This window comes from Strongylocentrotus purpuratus, unplaced genomic scaffold, assembly GCF_000002235.5.
Source record: "Strongylocentrotus purpuratus isolate Spur 01 unplaced genomic scaffold, Spur_5.0 spur5_scaffold_13, whole genome shotgun sequence".
Classification (NCBI taxonomy): domain Eukaryota; kingdom Metazoa; phylum Echinodermata; class Echinoidea; order Camarodonta; family Strongylocentrotidae; genus Strongylocentrotus; species Strongylocentrotus purpuratus.
Genome location: NW_022145598.1, coordinates 34,212,060 through 34,220,390, shown reverse-complemented (window position 1 = coordinate 34,220,390; position 8,331 = coordinate 34,212,060).

Genomic DNA, 8,331 nt, shown 5'->3' with positions numbered 1-8,331 from the left:
GTAATTCCTCAAATTTTCATCTAGTATACCCGAAATAAATCCATAAGACACCATGGTCCTGACCTATGGAACTTTCTCCCAGAATCTATTAAATCATGTTGCTCCCTCTCAGGGCCGTAGCCAAAGTTTGATGTTTAGGGGGGGGGGGGGACACATACATGTAATTGATCGACGTTCTGGGGAGGGGTCTAAACAATTTCAATTTGGGGGGGGGGCACGTGCCCCCCCCCCCCCCCCCGTGGCTACGGGCCTGCTCACTCTGCTCATTTAAGGCCAAAGTTAAAACGATGTTATTATCAGAATACTCAAGGTAGAATTTCTGTGTCAACTCTTTATTGTTTATCATGTCATCTCTTCTTTCATTCGAATCATTATCATCTTCATCATCATCATCATCTTCATCATCATCATCATCTTCATCATCATCATCATCCTCATCTGCATTATCAATATCACCATCATCGAAATTTGTATTTTCAATTACCTATCCGTATCTGCTTAATATGTGTTAATATATTCATGAGTTTTTGTCTGGGGTTGTCGTTTTATCAAGCAATCTGCTTACAATGACAGTCCTTCTTCCGCAAATAATTGTTTAATGTTTTATACTGTTTGAGGAAACTTTAAGTTTCCTCAAACATTATAAAACAAATACTAAGTTAGTATTTATGACATTTTTATATATATATATATATATATATGTGTGTGTGTGTATTTGCTAATTTATGATTCATTGTCAGAAAAATACTTATTGTACTTTATATTATTATTGTTATCGAAAAACTGAATGATTACACGAATGCAGAAGAAAATATAATCAAATCAAAATATACTTATGTTAATTATCTAAGGTCTTTTCAGTCTTCCGTTATGAAAATGTACTTATAACCCTATCAGGATTGGGTTTTTTCCTCTTTATAAGATGTAATTTTTCGCACTGCGACCTCACAAATCTTAACACTTTTCCTCGCTCGCAAATAAATGTTCAGACCATCACACCCAACTGCAAAGCATGATGCATTATGCAATATCTTGTATGGTGTATAAAGTGAAACAAATATTGAAATCATCCCTGATAATGTAAACACAATGTAGGGTTATATACCGAAGTCTAAACAGTGTCTATTTTCTCTTTGAGATTTCCCTTTGTAGCCTAGGTGCCTTTTTTTCTTCAGAAAGTGTCCTTTTTTCTTGGTGCCCCGCCCCCCCCCCCCCACTTTCGAAGTCGCTCGGCCGCCCCTTTTCCCCAGTGAGTGGAGACTACAAACTTGCGATTGATTGGAGGACTTACGATTGATTTGGATCAATCGTAACTCTATAAGACGGGGACAAGCTCTCATGGAAATCTCACAATGATACACATCTGAAGTTTGAAAACAATATTAAGACTGCGGACACCAGAATATTTCGAAAACTAATAAACATTTATTGAGAAATTACAGGAAATGCCAATGCATACATGACTTTTTTTCCCTTTCAATTCTATTTTCTCTTCTTCGTTCTCGTAGACATAGCCTCTACGGTAATACATGGCAACATTAGAATAAAGAATCAGTACTAGTACTATATAGATCAGGCGCGCCGGAAACAGTTTGGGATGGGGGGTTGGGGGGTTGGGGTGGCAAACATTCCAGGGGGCTCGCTTTCCAGGGGCAGTGACGTAATGAGTAAAAAAACGTTCGGAAGGGGGGGGGGGCAGACGAAAAAATCTGCATCACCACCAGTCTTACATGTTACATGCAGCTCCCGCGGAACGTTTTTCAAAGTGGAGTATTAACGATCAGGTAGAGCGTAAATTGGCGTAGGGTCCAGGGCATGAGTCTCGGTAGGGGGGTCAAGGGGCTGAGCCCCCGGAAGCTCAGGGGTTTTAGGTATTAAATTACGGTTAGATGAGCATCCAGGGGCCCTCTTTAAGGCCATTGACGTGTTCCAGGTGGGGAGCCCCCAGAAGCCCAGAGGTTTTAATATTTAACTACAGTCAGATGAGCATCCAGGGGCCCGCCCTATAGTGGGTCCAGGGGGCAGAGCCCCCGGAAGTTCAGGGGCTTAGGTATTTAATTACGGTCAGATGAGCATCCAGGAGCCCGCCTTAGGGACATTGGTGGGGTCTAGGGGGCATAACCCCGAAAGCTCGGGGTTTTTAGGTATTTAATTACGGTCAGATGAGCATCCAAAGGACAGAGCCCCCGGAAGCTCAGGGGTTTTAGGTATATTACGGTCAGATGAGCATCAAGGGGGCCGCCTTAAGGCCCTTGGTGGGGTTCGGGGCGGAGCCCCCTTAAGCTCTGGGGTTAAGGCATTTAATTACGGTCAGATGAGCATTTTTTTTATACCTTATTTGTGACATTGGCAGGTCACTTATTTTTTCTCTCCGTCTTTCTTTCTTTTTCTCTTAACATACTTTTTCAAAAAGTGAGGTGGGGGGGGGGGGGGGAGAGGCTCGAGCCCAGCCACTTTGCAGACCATGACATAAAGGCTTCTAAATAAGCGTATTTTTCGCTCGACTGTAATTTGTGAATTTCTTATCGTCCAACAAACGTATAAAAAGGTAAGACTTACAAAAAAAAATGGAGAAAAAATACCGGAAAATCATGTCATAACAACAACATTTGTAAATCACTGGTATCGAATAAGAAATACACCCCCCATCAGTACGCCAGCGTTCGGGGGCTCATGTCTTCTCACCCCTATAACAAAAAACAAAAACAGACACGCTTTCCCATTCTCGCACAATATGTCCATGATATGCGCTATTATAAAGACCTCCGTTGATAAATACCGTATAGGTGGCATGCGCAATGTTTATGAAATTTAATTCCTGTGAACGTTTCTTTTCTTTAAATGGAATTGTATATGTGATTTAATTCAGGATTTTATTATTGTTATGTTCTTTTGGGTTAAAAATACAAACCATGTTTACTCCTTTACTGTTTTTGTTTTTTTGGAGGGGGGGGGGGGCAAAAATGCGTTTTGTCCCCCCCCCCCCCTGCCCCCATTTCCGGCGCCTATGATATAGATGGTAATATCAAACTTATCTATTAGATAAGAAAGTTGCGACAGTGCGAAAGTGCGTCTCTTTGCTCATTTACCAGTCTCCCTTGTGACTATGACATTCATAGTTAGCAACTGGGAAAGTATTACATTCAGATACTGTACAAGATTGTACATTAATTTCAATTTTAAAGAGATCATAATGATGATTGTTAGCCGACACAAACAGCCTTTTTACCATTGCAAATCGGCCTGCATATATGACGTACTATCAAGTACATGATCAGGAAACGTATTAACATGTTAAAGTACAAACACTTTTCCCATAATTATACACGACACAAATAAGATAAAACAATGTTTCAAACAAACAACATCAACAGAAGGAGCTTCCTTACATGCTATAGCATGTGTCAAATGTGCCTGTTGGTTATGGAAAAGGGATTAATGGTATTTGCCCATTTTATTGTATGTCTGTTTACGTTTATATACACAATCATGCATGTACGCTTTTAAACTCTCATACGAGTTTATTTTTCTTACTAGTATATTCAAAATGTTAATTAATTCGTTCAATAACGATTTATCACAATTAACTCCTCCCTCTCCATCTCATGTTTTACCACCGCCCTTGCAGACATTTAATATAGTGTTCTGTAGATCAAGACAACACAAACTTGTTAACAAATTCGTTGTTATTCACATTCTCTCTAGTATAATTATATGGGAGATAAGTTCAATGTTGTACAGTCAGTTTACATCTCAAATGCAGCTATGCAACATATTTAAAACATTAGACATGGCAACCAAGTCACAATGAAAACCACATATTATTAAAAACATTTACGAGACCAGCTTTGCCTTCGTGCTCCATTATGTTGTCATCCCTTTGGAATCAATGTGGAATTGTGTGGAGGTCCTACATAAACAGCACAACAATTTCGCCGTTCATTTCCGATTCTCTTGAATTCATAACGACTGAAATAAGATCCATTCAAGTTGCAAACTTCCGACGAATCAACAGTTTCCCAGTTGCATGTACCTGCATAAGGTCTTGCGGTACCGCAAAATATTTCGGGAACAAGGTGTAATTGCGCATTTGCCAGGTATATTGAGGTTCATTTGTAAAATATATTCCACATATTACAGAATGTTACAATATATGTTTTCTCTACAGTTGTATTAGAAAAAGATATACAGGCTAGTACAATAGAATTTTAAATTCTTGACGATAATATTTTGGAGAGTGCAAGTTTTATAATTTGTTTGATAGTCTGTTAAATAAAGAGGACTGTTTCATTGTTTAAGGGACTATGTCCCATTTGCAGGCCAAAAAAATGAAAAAGTTAAATTCCAACTGCATTTGAAAGATAATATTAATTTAGAACTTCCCTAAAAAAGGTGGGGCTTGAAAATGTCTTCAAGTGGGAAAATAATGACTATTAGTTCAAATCGACAATAGGGCTATAGAGCCCTAAAGTAATAGTCTTGATTTTCAGACATTGTACCGAATGGTCAAACGTTTTATGCTGCGCAAAGATTCAATCAGTTTAATCTTGACCATCACAAGAAGTGGGTTATTGATGTAGACAAATGCTCATGTACCCTTTACAACTCTTTTCATGTATGTTATTACCAAAGAAGAAAAAAAGCCAGTCAGTCACTCAATAGTGTCTGACAGTGAAGTCTAGCAAGTAAATGGTTTTCCTTGCATAATTTGAATATGAGGACACTGCTAACGTTTAAATTTCACAGATAGGACATACATGACATATTCATAATTCCTGTAAAGTTCTACAGCATTTGAGGTTGGCTGCAAAAGGGACATAGTACCTTTAAAGTATCTCACCCGTCTACATATCAAGCACTATATATTTTTTTTTAAATTTATATAGGCGACAGAAGGGGATCGCAACTGTTTATTTCAGTTCATCCTCGTGAAGCAATTGCTTATACATAAACCCACCGATCGGAAATAATAAATCTCTTAAAGGTTTTATTTGAACCCCATGATCTCTTTTTCAGCCAACATGAAAGTCTGAAGAACTTTGCAGGAATTGTGAATATGTCACGTATGTCCTATCTGTCAGCAGTGTCCTATAGAATTCAAATTATGCAAGGAAACCTGTTTACTTTTAAGACTTGACCGTCAGACGCTATTGAATGAATGATTGACTTGCTTTGGTAATAAATAGAGCTGTAAGGGGTACATGAGCATTACATGCAGGCACGGATCCAGGATTTCTTAGGGGGGGGGGCAATTTGAAATCATGCGAGCCAAATATTGGTACGTTATGGTGACCAGCAGTGGCGTAATTGGGAGGGGGTGGGTGCAAGTAGGGGCGAGTTTACCCCTCCCCCCTCCGCGAAGCGCGGAAGCTTTGACATTTCAAAAAATTATTAGAGAAAGAAGACGATTCGTTGTACCGTTATCGACTCTTAATCTTCGTCTAACTTCAGTTCCCCCCCCCCCCGTGCGAAGCGCGGAAGCTTTTACGTTTCAAAAAATTATTAGAGAAAGAAGACGATTCGTTGTACCGTTATCGACTCTTAATCTTCGTCTAACTTCAGTTCCCCCCCCCCCCCCCCCCGTGCGAAGCGCGGAAGCTTTTACGTTTTATTAAATCATTAGAGAAAGAAGACGATTCGTTGTACCGTTCTCGACTCTTAATCCTTGTCTAAATTCAGTCCCCCTCCCCCTCCTCCCGCGCGAAGCGCGGAAGCTTCGACGTTTCATTAAATTATTAGAGAAAGAAGACGATTCGTTGTACCGCTCTCGAAGATAATCCTCGTCTGAATTTATTTTCTTCCTCCTGCGCGAAGCGCGGAAGCTTTTACGTTTCATTAAATCATTAGAGAAAGAAGACGATTCGTTGTACCGTTCTCGACTCTTAATCCTTGTCTAAATTCAGTTCCCCCCTCCCGTGCGAAGCGCGGAAGTTTCGACGTTTCATTCAATTTTTAGAGAAAGAAGACGATTCGTTGTACCGCTCTCGAAAATATTCTTCGTCTGATTTCAGTTTCCCCCTCCCGCGCTCCCTCGCTACGCGTTTTTTGGGGGACCACCCCACCGCCCCCCCCCCCCCGCCCTGGCTACGCGCCTGCAGTCAGATGAACTTATGTTGATACCTTGTCTTCCCCCGGAAGTTCAGGGGTTTTAGGCATTTAATTACGGTCAGATGAGCATTATTTTGATACCTAATTGTGACATTTGCAGGTCACTAATTGGCGTGGGGTTCAGGGGAACTCAAGGGTTTTAGGCACTCAATTATGGTCAGATGAGTATCAAGGGGCCCGCCTTAGGGCCCCAGGTGGAATCCGGGGGGCTGAGCCCTCGTGGTTTCAGGCCTTTAATTTAATCATGGTCAGATGAGCATATTTTGATACATCATTATAATGTGACACTGGCAGTTAACTATTTTTTCTTTCTTGCTCTCTTTCTTTCTATTTCTCTTTAATATACTTTTTCAAAAAAAGTGGGGGGGGGGGGGGGGGGGCTCGAGGATCCCGCCGTTCCGCGGGCCCTGACATGTAGGCATCTCAAGTAGCATTTTCTTGCCTGGCTGTAAATTTAGGAATTTGTCATTTTCCAACAAACGCATACAAAAGTACAATTTACTTAAAAGTGATGAAAAATCTCGGAAAATTATGTCATTTCAGCATTATTTGTAAACCACCGTTATGGAATTAGAAATAAACCACGTTTGAATTTTATTTCCCCAAAGCCCCCCCCCCCCCCTCCCCTATCAGTACGCCAGTTCTCCCCCCCCCCCCCGATTTACACCTTGTTGACGAGAAAATTACAACTGATATCCCTTACCTTTCTTCATTCTCTATTTGCTCTTTCCCTTTCTCTCCTCTTTCCCTTTCCCTTCCCTTCTCTCTCTTTTAAGTTTGCCTGGGGGGGGGGGGGCGGGGCAAGGTCATTTTGGCCCCCACTCCGCTCCACACATTGTCGACTGATCTCTCCTTCTTTTCTCCCTTTTCTTTTCTTCTTCCTCTTTTTTGTTCCCTTTTAGCTCTCCTCTTTTCCTTTTCCTTCCTTCTCTTTTTTTTTAACGCGGGGACGGGGGGGGGGGGGGGGGGGGGAGGCAAGGGCCTTTTGCCTCCACCCCCCCCCCCGATCGGGAAAATTGCAACTGATATCCCCCTTCTTTTCTTTTCTTCTTCTCTTTTTTCCTTCCCTTTATCTCATCTTTTCCTTTTTTCTTTCCCTTTCCTTCCTTCTCTTTTATTTTTTGATTGGGGAAGGGGGCAGCAGCCTGGGAGGCAATTCCTTTTGCCCCCCCCCCCCCCCGATCTCCTTCTTCCCTCTTTTTTTCTTCTTCTTCCTCTTTTTTTCCCTTTTTCTCCTCTTTCCCTTTCCCTTCTTTTCCTTTTCTTTCTCTCCTTTTTTTTTCGGGGGGGGGGGGGGGGGGCAAGGCCCGCTCGCCCCCCCTGGATCCGCGCCTCTCTACATGTACTAAATTTAAATCTAAAATTAACTATTCCAGTTTATCCATAGACACTGTACATGGCGCTAGGGTGGTGAAAAGTTAGCGTAGGGTGGTGAAAAGTTAATATTCTAGTGTATCCATAGACAATGCACATGGCGCTATAGGGTGGTGAAAAGTTTGTGTAGGGTGGTGAAAAATTAATATTCCACTTTATCCATAGACACTGTACATGGCGCTAGGGTGGTGAAAAGTTAGCGTAGGGTGGTGAAGAGTTAATATGCCAGCTTATCCATAGACAATGTACATAACGGAAGGGTGGTGAAAAGTTAGCGTAGGGTGGTGAAGAGTTAATATGCCAGCTTATCCATAGACAATGTACATAACGGAAGGGTGGTGAAAAGTAAGCGTAGGGTGGTGAAGAGTTAATAATCCATAGACACTGTACATGGCGCTAGGGTGGTGAAAAGTTAGCGTAGGGTGGTGAAGAGTTAATATTCCACTTTATCCATAGACAATGTACATGACGCTAGGGTGGTGAAAAGTTAGCGTAGGGTGGTGAAGAGTTATTATTCCAGCTTATCCATAGACAATGTACATGACGCTAGGGTGGTGAAAAGTTAGCGTAGGGTGGTGAAGAGTTAATATTACCATTTGTCCATAGACAATGTACATGACGCTAGGGTGGTGAAAAGTTAGCGTGGGGTGGTGAAGAGTTAATATGCCAGCTTATCCATAGACAATGTACATAACGGAAGGGTGGTGAAAAGTTAGCGTAGGGTGGTGAAGAGTTAATAATCCACAATGTACATGACGGCAGGGTGGTGAAAAGTTAGCGTAGGGTGGTGAAGAGTTAATATTCCAGCCTATCCATAGACAATGTACATGGCGCTAGGGTGGTGAAAAG